This window comes from Oncorhynchus mykiss, chromosome 14 (assembly GCF_013265735.2).
Source record: "Oncorhynchus mykiss isolate Arlee chromosome 14, USDA_OmykA_1.1, whole genome shotgun sequence".
Classification (NCBI taxonomy): domain Eukaryota; kingdom Metazoa; phylum Chordata; class Actinopteri; order Salmoniformes; family Salmonidae; genus Oncorhynchus; species Oncorhynchus mykiss.
In genome coordinates, this window is record NC_048578.1 from 9,561,635 (window position 1) to 9,574,741 (window position 13,107).

The window sequence follows — 13,107 nt, forward strand, 5'->3', positions numbered from 1 at the left end:
CCTGTGTTGTACACGCTAGCAACGTGTACAAACATTTGCAATATGTGTTTGGCACCAAATGAAGGGATAGAAGTGGAGTGAAATGTCCGACATGACAAAAAAACAATCAGAAAAAAGGGGAAAGTACTTATTCACACTCAGCCATGACCTTTCATCACAAATTTAAAGGAGCGAGTACTGTTGACAGAATATATGAAAAACCTATGGTGCCAATATACGTAAGGGAATAAGGAGAGGTATATTTGTTTAGAAATAAAACTAATGCAGGTATTATGTGTTAAGTATATGCTTTGTTTCTATTTCAGAAATCTCTATTTCTTCTTCTTCCTGGTTTGAGTATGACCCCTCACCTGGCTTGTGACCCTTCAACTGGATATCACTCCTAAGAGTTGGCTCTGAGGCAGACTACTCCTGTTGAACCACAGGTAAGTCCACACTCATACATCAGCCTCATCTTAGAAGTGTGTGTCCATGTTTGTGTGTGTGTGCGTGTACATCTATGTGTGTTATATTGGAGCAGGGCAATCCTCCATCTATCCCACGTATAATCAAACTGCCATTGTCAGAGGTGACCTCCTAGTACTCAAACCTAGAATCTGAGATCAAAGTGGATGTATCCCAGTCTGAGTATTACAGAGTGTAAGTCTGCCTTTCTATTTTATCTATCTCTGTGATCTGGGCCAAGAGAGGTTTGTGAGCTGAGGATGATTCATCAGCTGGCTGCTCCTCTTCTAATCTCCAGAGTCACGCTCACTCACTCTCTCTCTCACACACTGGCATAGTAACCCCGTCTCTCTCCGTGCCTCCCTCCCTCTCTGTCTGTCTCGCGTGCTGCCGAGGCACTATCTACTACCAGAGTTCAGATGTTGCTCTATTTGTACCAGGGAACGCCATCCCACCCCCTGCCACACACACAGACACACACAGACGTGGATGTGTGCATACACAGGCACAGGCACAGGCACAAGCACAGGCACAGGCAAGCACGCACGCACGCACACACACACACACACACACACACACTTCCCTGCCATGCATGCCACACCCCGGCCAGACAGACAGCTTGGCTCCTGGCCAATAATCACAGCTGGATCGGATGCTTTAAATGTGTGTGTGTGGCGATGGGGCTGTGTCTGGTGCACCGGATTGGTCCACTAGTACGGGTTGGGCCAGGGAGGACTGGGATTGGATAGAAGGTAGCGTGCAGGATTAACTGCGCTGTCTAGCATGGCCTCCCCAAGCGCTGCCTGACAGTTCTGCATATTGGATGGGTTACAGCTTATACAGTGTGTGTGCGTGCGTCTGCGAGTGTGTGTGTGTGTGTCTGTGCAGCTTATCTGTGCGAGATAACTCCATCCTCTATGAGCAAATCTGCACGGTCTCGATTCCCTGACGTGATCACGGAATGCATTGGCCTGGCCCAGACGAATCGTTACATTTTTAATGGCGGTTCCGAGTTGGAATCACCAATCGATTCAATGGCTTCAGCACATTAGATTTGTGTCACTGTCCAGTGGTATCACAGCTGCAATACAAACAATGATTAGCAATATTATTGATGAGGGCAGGGTTCCAGAGTAGGCTAAATAGGAACTTGTGATTATGTTTTGCCATTAAGATGATAGAAGGTACTGACAATGAAATCGGTTTGCATGTGCGTCATGTTTACTAGAGGCAGGATAAAACACTACATAAGAGGTTTGGTTCAATTTCCCCCAATCGTCCGTTATTATGACTATAATAACACTGGTGCTTGATGCAGCTACCTTTATCAGAGAGCAGCAGGAGAGCGTGTGTGTGTGTGTGTGTGTGTGTGTGTGTGTGTGACTCTAATGTATGGACACTTACCTGTGTGTATGGTGGTGGCCCGATTTACCCCCCTCCACCCCCCTTGTCCTTGCCTATCCTTCCCCCTCTGACTCTCACCTCAGCCTCCCTCCTGGCCACTTTGCCCTGACAGCAGGCTGCGGAGGTACAGTCAGAGTGCTGCTGAACCTGGAATAGGTGGCGTGCTGGTTTCCATGACGGAGCCATGGGGTAATCACAGTTACAGCATTGTGATTACAGCTGTCACCGCCATCCACTGTAATTGATGCAAGTGCAGGGCTGCGCCGCCACAAGAGAGGGCTTAACCTACACGCAACACGCTATGACACACACACACAAGCAAAGAGGCACACAGGTAGCCTACACACACCACAAAAGACACGTCCCTCCAAAACACACACACAGTAGCACCACACATGGCAGCACCAGAGCGGACCCCGAAGGCCGTCTTCATCCCGCCTGCCTGAAGGACAAAAATAATTCCCTGCCTGGCTGGCATCTCAATCTTTAGCTCTTAGGACAACCATCTGGCTCAGCAACCCTCCCTCCCTTCCTTTCCTCCTTACTCTCTCTCTCTCTCTCATACTCGCCGCTTAGTTTTAATGTGTGTCAGCAGTCAGCAGCGTTACGGTCCTAGCCATGATGCTAACGTGGCTGCCTGTCTCTTGGCCTCTGCTGGTTGGTGGGTGCTGGTAGTGCTGTGTGTGTTCACAGATGGCAGAGGGAGGGTGGAGTGTGTGTGTGTGTGTGTGTGTGGTGATGGAGAGCGCTTTCGGAAGCCCCAGACAGCTCGGGCAATTTCTCCCAGGCAAGGTGGTCTGTCTGCGGGCATCTGGACTGGCTCAGCCCCCCATCGCTGCTTCTCCATGAGAGCGCCACTTCTTGACACTATTGCCAAGATGGTGTACAGTGAACACCGTAGCAGCTCTCTCTCTCTTTCGAAAACAATGACTACTTCCTTACCCTCGGTTGTGTTTTTCAACACCCAATTCAATGTTTTGTTCTGATAGATGATTAGTGGCAAGTGACAACACAAAATGGTTTTATAAATGAAAGGAACCCGAGGAATGTTGAGCTATGGTAGAATAGCTTTGAAGATGATTAGAACTAAACAGACAACTTTGTTTTCGAAGCCAGTCTGAACGATAGCTTGGTTCTCTTTGTTGGTTGGTTATTGATCTGAGACTGGAGGTCAGCTATGATTGGCTGGAGCCCTTTAGAAGGATCCGTGGTATTTAATGCTGTATGGTTGTCAGGGTTATGGAGGTCAACATAAAGAACCTCTGCCATGCCATATACTGCAGACTCATACATATTTTCCTGAATTTCCACCCCCATGTCTCTCTTTTCTCTGGCTATGTCTTTCTTCTTGTGGTTTCCCACCACCATTAATATGAGATTGTACACTCTCAGAAAAAAAGGTTCTGTATAGAACTTTAAAGTGTTATTTGGCTGTCCCATAGAAGAACCCTTTGAATAACCATTTTTGGTTGCAAGTAGAACCCTTTTGGGTTCCATGTAGAACCCTTTCTACAGAGGGTCCTGCATGGAACCCAAAAGGGGTTATACATGGGGGCAGCCGAAGAACCCATTTGGAAGAGTGTAGACAGTTAAACTTCCAAACCTAGAAAAACAACTATCAGAAAGAGTGTTGATGGTCTTTTGTTTGAGGGTAGAAGGACATGGATTCTGACATGGGCACCGATGAGAACAATATAGTTGTGTGAATCGTCGTTCATTGTGCCTTACACACACACACACATTGGTTTTACTATCCTTGTGGGGACCAAACAATTGATTCCCGTTCAAAATCCAATTTTCCCTAACCCTTTACCGAACAATAACCTAAACTTAACCCAAAACCCCAACATTAAACCTACCCCTAAAATGTTGACCACACTGTGCACAAGCGTTGGTAAAATATATTTTCACATACATTTCAAGTTGGAAGTTTACATACACCTTAGCCAAATACATTTAAACTCAGTTTTTCACAATTCCTGACATTTAATCTTAGTAAAAAATCCCTGTCTTTGGTCAGTTAGGATCACCACTTTATTTTAAGAATGTGAAATAGTAGAGACAATGATTTATTTCAGCTTTGATTTCTTTCATCACATTCCCAGTGGGTCAGAAGTTTACATACACTCAATTAGTATTTGGTAGCTAGCATTGCCTTTAAATTGTGTAACTTGGATCAAACTTTTGGGTAGCCTTCCACAAGCTTCCTATAATAAGTTGGGTGAATTTTGGCCCATTCCTCCTGACAGAGCTGGTGTAACTGAGTTAGGTTTGTAGGCCTCCTTGCTCGCACACGCTTTTTCAGTTCTGCCCACAAATTTTCTATAGGATTGAGGTCAGGGCTTTGTGATGGCCACTCCAATACCGTGACTTTGTTGTCCTTAAGCCATTTTGCCACAACTTTGGAAGTATGCTTGGGGTCATTGTCCATTTGGAAGACCCATTTGCGACCAAGCTTTAACTTCCTGACTGATTTCTTGAGATGTTGCTTCAATATATCCACATATTTGTCCCTCCTTGTGATGCCATCTATTTTGTGAAGTACACCAGTCCCTCCTGCAGCAAAGAACCCCCACAACATGATGCTACCACCCCCGTGCTTCACGTTTGGGATGGTGTTCTTCGGCTTGCAAGCCTTCGCCTTTTTCCTCCAAACATAATGATGGTCATTATGGCCAAACGGTTTTATTTTTGTTTCATCAGACCAGAGGAAATTCCTCCAAAAAGTAAGATCTTTGTCCCCATGTGCAGTTGCGAACCATAGAATGGCTTTTTTATGGCGGTTTTGGAGCAGTGGCTTCTTCCCTGCTGAGCTGCCTTTCAGGTTCTGTCGATATAGGACTCGTTTTACTGTGGATATAGAAACATCCGTACTGTTTCCACCAGCATCATCTGTTTCCACCAGCATCTTCGAAAGGTCCTTTGCTGCTGTTCTGAGATTGATTTGCGCTTTTCGCACCACGTTCATCTCTAGGAGACAGAACGCGTCTCCTTCCTGAGCGGTATGAAGGCTGCGTCGTCCCATGGTGTTTATACTTGCATACTATTATTTGTACAGATGAACGTGGTACCTTCAGGCATTTGGAAATATCTCGCAAGGATGAGCCAGACTTGTGGAGGTCTTTTTTCTGAGGTCTTGGATGATTTCTTTTGATTTTCCCATGATGTCAAGCAAAGAGGCATTGAGTTTGAAGATAGGCCTTGAAATTCATCCACAGGTACACCTCCAATTGACTCAAATAATGTAAATTAGCCTATCAGAAGCATCTAAAGCCATGACATCATTTTCTGGAATTTTCCAAGCTGTTTAAAGGCACAGTCAACTTAGTGTATGTAAACTTCTGACCCACTGGAATTGTGATACAATGAATTATAAGTGAAATAATCTGTCTGTAAACAATTGTTGGAAAATGACTTGTCATGCACAAAGTAGATGTCCTAACCGACTTGCCAACACTATAGCTCGTTAACAAGAAATTTGTGGAGTGGTTGAAAAACAAGTTGTAATGACTCCAACATAAGTGTATGTCAACTTTCGACTTCAATTGTACATGTTATTCAATCATTGCACCCACACTGCTCACACACGTCGGCGAGAGTCTGCATGGCCCCCAATTGTGCAAGTTCTCCCACTTAAAAAGATGAGAGGTCTGTAATTTTCATCATAGGTACACTTCAACTATGACAGACAAAATGAGGGAAAAAATCCAGAAAATCACATTGTAGGATTTTTTATGAATTTATTTGCAAATTATGGTGGAAAATAAGTATTTGGTCACTTACAAACAAGCAAGATTTCTGGCTCTCACAGACCTGTAACTTCTTCTTTAAGAGGCTCCTCTGTCCTCCACTCGTTACCTGTATTAATGGCACCTGTTTGAACTTGTTATCAGTATAAAAGACACCTGTCCACAACCTCAAACAGTCACACTCCAAACTCCACTATGGCCAAGACCAAAGACCTGTCAAAGGACACCAGAAACAAAATTGTAGACCTGCACCAGGCTGGGAAGACTGAATCTGCAATAGGTAAGCAGCTTGGTTTGAAGAAATCAACTGTGGGAGCAATTATTAGGAAATGGAAGACATACAAGACCACTGATAATCTCCCTCGATCTGGGGCTCCACGCAAGATCTCAACCCGTGGGGTCAAAATGATCACAAGAATGGTGAGCAAAAATCCCAGAACCACACGGGGAGACCTAGTGAATGACCTGCAGAGAGCTGGGACCAAAGTAACAAAACCTACCATCAGTAACACACTACGCCGCCAGGGACTCAAATCCTGCAGTGCCAGACGTGTCCCCCTGCTTAAGCCAGTACATGTCCAGGCCCGTCTGAAGTTTGCTAGAGAGCATTTGGATGATCCAGAAGAAGATTGGGAGAATGTCATATGGTCAGATGAAACCAAAATATAACTTTTTGGTAAAAACTCAACTCGTCGTGTTTGGAGGACAAAGAATGCTGAGTTGCATCCAAAGAACACCATACCTACTGTGAACCATGGGGGTGGAAACATCATGCTTTGGGGGTGTTTTTCTGCAAAGGGACCAGGACGACTGATCCGTGTAAAGGAAAGAATGAATGGGGCCATGTATCGTGAGATTTTGAGTGAAAACCTCCTTCCATCAGCAAGGGCATTGAAGATGAAACGTGGCTGGGTTTTTCAGCATGACAATAATCCCAAACACACCGCCCGGGCAATGAAGGAGTGGCTTCGTAAGAAGCATTTCAAGGTCCTGGAGTGGCCTAGCCAGTCTCCAGATCTCAACCCCATAGAAAATCTTTGGAGGGAGTTGAAAGTCCGTGTTGCCCAGCAACAGCCCCAAAACATCACTGCTCTAGAGGTGATCTGCATGGAGGAATGGGCCAAAATACCAGCAACAGTGTGTGAAAACCTTGTGAAAACGTTTGACCTCTGTCATTGCCAACAAAGGGTATATAACAAAGTATTGAGATAAACTTTTGTTATTGACCAAATACTTATTTTCCACCATAATTTGCAAATAAATTCATTAAAAATGAATTGATTTTCTGGATTTTTTTTTCTCATTTCGTCTGTCATAGTTGAAGTGTACCTATGATGAAAATTACAGGCCTCTCTCATCTTTTTAAGTGGGAGAACTTGCACAATTGGTGGCTGACTAAATACTTTTTTGCCCCACTGTATACCCACGTGGGTGATTGAAAGATGCACTTAGGTCCACATTCCGGTCAGTTGTAGTAATGCTGGAAAGTTGGTTGCCAGCCCACCATATAAAGTCCAAAGAAGAAAGAGAATCCTGAAGGAAGGAGAAGAGATGACGAGAAACTAATTCAGTTTACCGTTTTATGTGTGGATTCATTGTTGGAGTAGAGGACCTTGTGCATTTCAGGTCAAAAACAACCCAATGTTTATATCCCAGGACAAATTAGCTAGCAACAGCAAGCTAGCTAGCTAAATTGCCATAAATGTTTAATGCTTTTTGACCCTTCCCCAAATTAATATAATCGGTTCAGAGTTGATCGCCTCGAGCGTGCGGTTTGGTCAACATGTAACTCCTAACCTTAAACCTAACCCTAACCTTAAACCTAACCCTAATTGTATCCCTAAACCTAACCCATAAACCTAAAAAAAAGAATTTTTCCTTGTGGGACCGGCGATATGTCTCACTTGTCCAAATTGTCCTTGTTTTACAAGGCTTGTGAGGACTTCTGGTCCCCACAAGGATAGTAAAACCAAACCACACACACACACACACACACAGAGAGACTTTAAGTATCCCTTGGACTACTCCAGTGAGTGGTAGTGATTTGGCCAGTGGGCATACAGGGTTCCCAGCTGTTTGTGTTCTGTGACAGGCATGACACAGCTTTAGAGAACCAGGAAGTCCAAACTCCACAGAGTTGACAAACACATCTGTTCCAGAGCATCACATGGAGCTTGTTGTGGAGGTGTTGGTAAGTTCTGGTTATATTAGTGGGAGGCTGACATACCAAACTACTTAAGTTCCTACTGTGCTTCAGGCCTCAATAAACTATTTAGGAAAAGAGGCTGTTGCCATGGTTATCAGCCATTTTCAAATCAGTGTATTTAGGCCATTCAGCCTTATTTATTCCTATTAAACCCATGCCTTCTGTAGGAACCAACTGTTACAGAACACGGACCAATTGTTCTCCAAACAGAATGCTCATTAATTTCCCCCTTTTTTGTAACCTGTTGGACAAAAATAATTTCAACCAGCGATCTCGGGCTCATTGTTTTTTGCAAAGTGAAGGCTTTGGGGTAATTCCTCATGAAACCAGGACAGACAAATACCATGATTTGGGGGATTTTCACAACATTTAATCCATAGAAAGGTCACTTGGAGGAAGGACTGTTGACATACTGTATATTTGACATTTGTATCTAAAAGCACAATTGAGAAATAATTCATCAAAGTTGGCATATTTATGACATTTTGGACTTGCCAAGGCCTCCTTTAAGACTAACGTTATTTTGGTTCTCCATAATGGTATTTTTTTGTCCTGACTTCGTGAGGAATCACCCTTTGATGAAAGTCGACCAGATCTCTATCGTAATAACCTAACAATATTTGTGTTGTTTTGCAGTTAAAAACACGTTAGTCACACTTTCTTGATCTTCCTTGAAAATTTGACTTCTAAAAACACACCTTAATAGCACCTCCAGGCTAAGATAAGAAAAAAGTCAGAAAATAAGCTTTTATGTCAATATGAGCTGAACTTTGCTCCCAAACCGTGCTCTCTCCCTCCCTCCCTCCCTTTCTTTGATGATATTATTAAGACCAAGCTCTTTTAGATCACTCCTAGACTGCTGTGGAGCTGCAACCAAAACATATTACCTACCAGACATTCAGTTTACAGTGTAGCAGAGGACATACACTTTGACAGTGCTGTTGTTGTTGTTGGTGGAATGGGCTGAAGTGGGCTGTAGACTAGCTAGTGTTTAATTGTCCTGTAACCTGTTTATTTAGGCCCTTTGCACCTCGCTTAACAGGAAGCCATCTTCCTCAGTTGGATTACAGCTAATGAAATATCTAGACGTGTAGAGTCAACACACACAGGTGTGATACGGCCCTCTCTCCCCCCAGCACCAAGGCCCACTCCTCCTTCCCCTAGCTCAAACTAGAAGGATCTGTACTACAGATCTAGGATCAGATTACACTACCTCAGGTCATGACACACACCATTAGAGGATGATACAACATCTGAGCTGGGATCAGTGGTGACCTTATACCTACTCCCCTCTCCCTATGCTGGTGCCTTTCCCAGTATGCTGTCAGCCAGCAGGACACAAGGCAACGTGTGACTGTTTGAAGAATGTAAAGATAATCATTGGGCAATTAATTGGCACCAAAAGGGCACCATTAGTGAAGTGCAAACAGGTGATTGGGGAGCTGGGGATAGAGGGCGGAGACTGAGGGCCTGGAGTGTAGAGTGGGGGCTCTAAAATAACAAACTTGAAATTGAAATGCGAGGCGTTACCATACCTGGTCTTCTATGATAATGTGTGTCATTATGCCTGAGGAATGGATTGAGATATAAAGTGCATGTGGTCTCACAGGAGTGTTTATTTTCATTACAGTATTTACTCGGCAGATGCCTAGAGAGAGAGAGCAGCTGCAGCAGTTGCTGTATTCTTATGTAAATTGTAGAGCCAGCTGTTGTGTTCCACTGACTACGCAAAGTTTTAGAGATCAAAAGGATCCTTTACAGGATTTTTTTTTTTGCGTGTGTGTCTACTATTCTACTAACTTTGCTCAACTTGGAGGGCAGATGTAGATAGTACTGTATGATTATGTTGTGGGACTGCATCCCAGGGCTGAATTGAGTAGTTTTGAGGTAGTCTCTAAAAAGAGAGAGAGGTGACAGAAAAGGGGGCAGGTAAGATAACTCTGCTTTCCCTAGCAACAGGCAGCTGCCGCTCCTTGATCATGTGCCTCCCAGGAAGTGACTGATATTTTTGTTGTTGTTTTTTTTTTTATATATATTTTTTAACATATTCTTGATTCAAGAGCACATCTAAGTTGAATCGCAGAGAGCCCCCGTCTCTCTGGCTGACAGCAGGTTACTATGATCATCAAGAGGTAGCAATGGGAATACGTTCCTAGAACAACAAAGAGAGAATGAGTTTATCGAGCCCCCCCAAGCCCCTCCGTCAGAGTGAAGCTCAGCTAGAACCCATCCTTCATCATGGGATCTGAGACAACACACACTCTCACTCTCTCTGCTTTTCACTACTCCAAGGAGAGTAGCTGTTTTCTTAGCTGTAAGTGTGTGTGTGTGTGTGTGTGTGTGTGTGTGTGTGTGTGTGTGTGTGTGTGTGTGTGCTACTATGTGCTACTATCTCTCTCCAGATTCACAAGCAGACTGGAGTGCCTCTTCCCACTATGGCCCTATATCTGTTGGCTGAGGTTGGGACATATCAAGGAGAACATGCTAATTTAACTTCTGCCACCTCCACTGGCAGCTCTATCTAACTGACTCTCTCTCTTTAAGTTGGACACCATTAGCACTAAAGCATGAACACTGTAGGAAATATTCTTTCCACATGAATAACACAGGATCTGTAACAATGCATTGAAGCACAGTCATTGGGGAGCTAAGACAATAATCCACAGAGCGACAGGAGAGACAGACAATCAGTCAGGTTGGCAGGATGCAAAGATGCACACAGATGGGTAGACAGACGGATAGATAAATAGACAGACAAACGAAGAATGGAGAGACTGGCAGGTAGAGTGGCAGAGAGAAAGAGGCAGGCAGGAACACACACACGTGCCCCCGCACCCCCCCACTCATCCACACACGCCCACACCCACAGTCGGCCCTGGGGGGGGGCAGTGCAGTGGAGCCTAGCAGGGTTTGCCAAGCACTGTGTCAGTTTCAAGGGTTCAGGGCTGGCTGTGCAGGATCATGCTGGTGCCTTTGCCTCCTGCACTAGTTGAGTGATCCCAGTGACCCTCAGGTCCCTGCAGAGGTCCCTGCATGGGGACATGTCTTCAGGAGGAGGGTTATTAGCTTACCGCCCTTAGCACAAAGTGACACCAGGCCTCTGGGTCATGTCCACGGTATGGGAGGGAAATGCTTGTAGCAGGCCGTCAGGGAGCACTGCCTCTAAAATATGACAAAGACAACGGTTGCTGTGGTTGCACAGTCAATTCAGTAAGATTGAGCAATAGTTTAAAAACTCAGAATTTATGCAAATACTTCCTCTTTCAATTGTGTTTTTGATTAGACTCATAATTTATACATATTAATATATGCCAGACAGTCTTTTTGATTAGACTCATAATTTATACAAATTAATATATGCCAGACAGTCAAGTGTTTTTGTGTTAACAAAATGGAAATCTTAATTTTTGTGTCTCTAACAATAAGTCATGGCACATTGCTAGGCAACATAATGACACAGAGCAGCGGGATGTGAAAAATCAAACCTTTGGCTAGAATTAGTGACTAATTATTATTTCAGAAAGTGTCACGACTAGGGTTGCAAAGCTACCGGTAATTTATCAAAGTTCCAGTAATTTAGGAAATTTATTGTTGGATAACTATAAAAAAATATATATAATAAATGTTTTTATTTATTTATACAGTTGAAGTCGGAAGTTTACATACACCTTAGCCAAAAAATGTAAACTCAGTTTTTTACAGTTCCTGACATTTAATCCTAGTAAAAATTCCCTGTCAGTTAGGATCACCACTTTATTTTAAGAATGTGAAATGTCAGAATAATAGTAGAGAGAATGATTTATTTAAGCTTTTATTTCTTTCACATTCCCAGTGGGTCAGAAGTCTACATACAATCAATTAGTATTTGGTAGCATTGCCTTCAAATTGTTTAACTTGGGTCAAACGTTTCGGATATCCTTCCACAAGCTTCCCACAATAAGTTGGGTGAATTTTGGCCCATTCCTCCTGACAGAGCTGGTGTAACTGAGTCAGGTTTGTAGGCCTCCTTGCTCGCACATTTTCTATAGGATTGAGGTCAGGGCTTTGTGATGGCCACTCCAATACCTTGACTTTGTTGTCCTCAAGCCATTTTGCCACAATTTTGGAAGTATATGCTTGGGGTCATTGTCCATTTGGAAGACCCATTTGCGACCAATATTTAACCTCCTGAATGATGTCTTGAGAGGTTCGCTTCAATATATCCACATAATTGTCCCTCTTCATGATGCCATCTATTTTGTGAAGTACACCAGTCTCTCCTGTAGCAAAGAACACCCACCTAATGATGCTGCCACCCCCGTGCTTCACGGTTGGGATGGTGTTCTTCGGCTTGCAAGCCTCCCCCTTTTTCCTCCAAACATAATGATGGTCATTATGGCCAAACAGTTCTATTTTTGTTTAATCAGACCAGAGGACATTTCTCCAAAAAGTAAGATCTATGTGTCCCCATGTGCAGTTGCAAACCGTAGTCTGGCTTTTTTATGGCAGTTTTGGAGCAGTGGCTTCTTCCTTGCTGAGCGGCCTTTCAGGTTATGTCGATATAGGACTCGTTTTACTGTGGATAAAGATACCTTTGTACCTGTTTCCTCCAGCATCTTCACAAGGTCCTTTGCTGTTGTTCTGGGATTGATTTGCAATTTTTGCACTAAAGAACATTCATCTCTAGGAGACAGAACGCGTCACCTTCCTGAGCGGTATGACAGCTGTGTGGTCCCATGGTGTTTATACTTACGTACTATTGTTTGTACAGATGAACGTGGTACCTTCAGGCGCTTGGAAATTGTTCCCAAGGATGAACCAGACTTGTGGAGGTCTACACTTTTTTTCTGAGGTCTTGGCTGATTTCTTTAGATTTTTCCATGATGTCAAGCAAAGAGGCACTGAGTTTGAAGGTAGGCCTTGAAATACATCCACAGGTAAACCTCCAATTGACTCAAATGATGTCAATTAACCTATCAGAAGCTTCTAAAGCCTATGACATAATTTTCTGGAATTTTCCAAGCTGTTTAAAGGCACAGTCAACTTAGTGCATGTAAACATCTGACCCACTGGAATTGTGATACAGTGAATTATAAGTGAAATAATCTGTCTGTAAACAATTGTTGGCAATATGACTTGTCATGCACAAAGTAGATGTCCTACCCGACTTGCCAAAACTATAGTTTGTTAACTTCTTGGTGATAGGGGGCAGTAATTCAACTGCCTGCTACTCATCCCCAGAAGATAAGATATGCATATTATTAGTAGATTTGGATAGAAAACACTCTGAAGATTCTAAAACTGTTTGAATCATGTCTGTGAGTA

The 13,107-nt window shown here is 43.6% G+C and overlaps 1 long non-coding RNA gene across 1 annotated transcript in view; it reads left to right on the forward strand.

Moving 5' to 3' along the window:
- LOC110488754 overlaps window positions 1-13,107 on the forward strand; it is a 138,982-nt gene that overhangs the window by 22,770 nt on the left and 103,105 nt on the right. The window contains exon 2 of the long non-coding RNA XR_002468479.2: window positions 306-425. This is a non-coding gene — a long non-coding RNA (uncharacterized LOC110488754). The remainder of the gene's footprint in view (window positions 1-305; window positions 426-13,107) is intronic.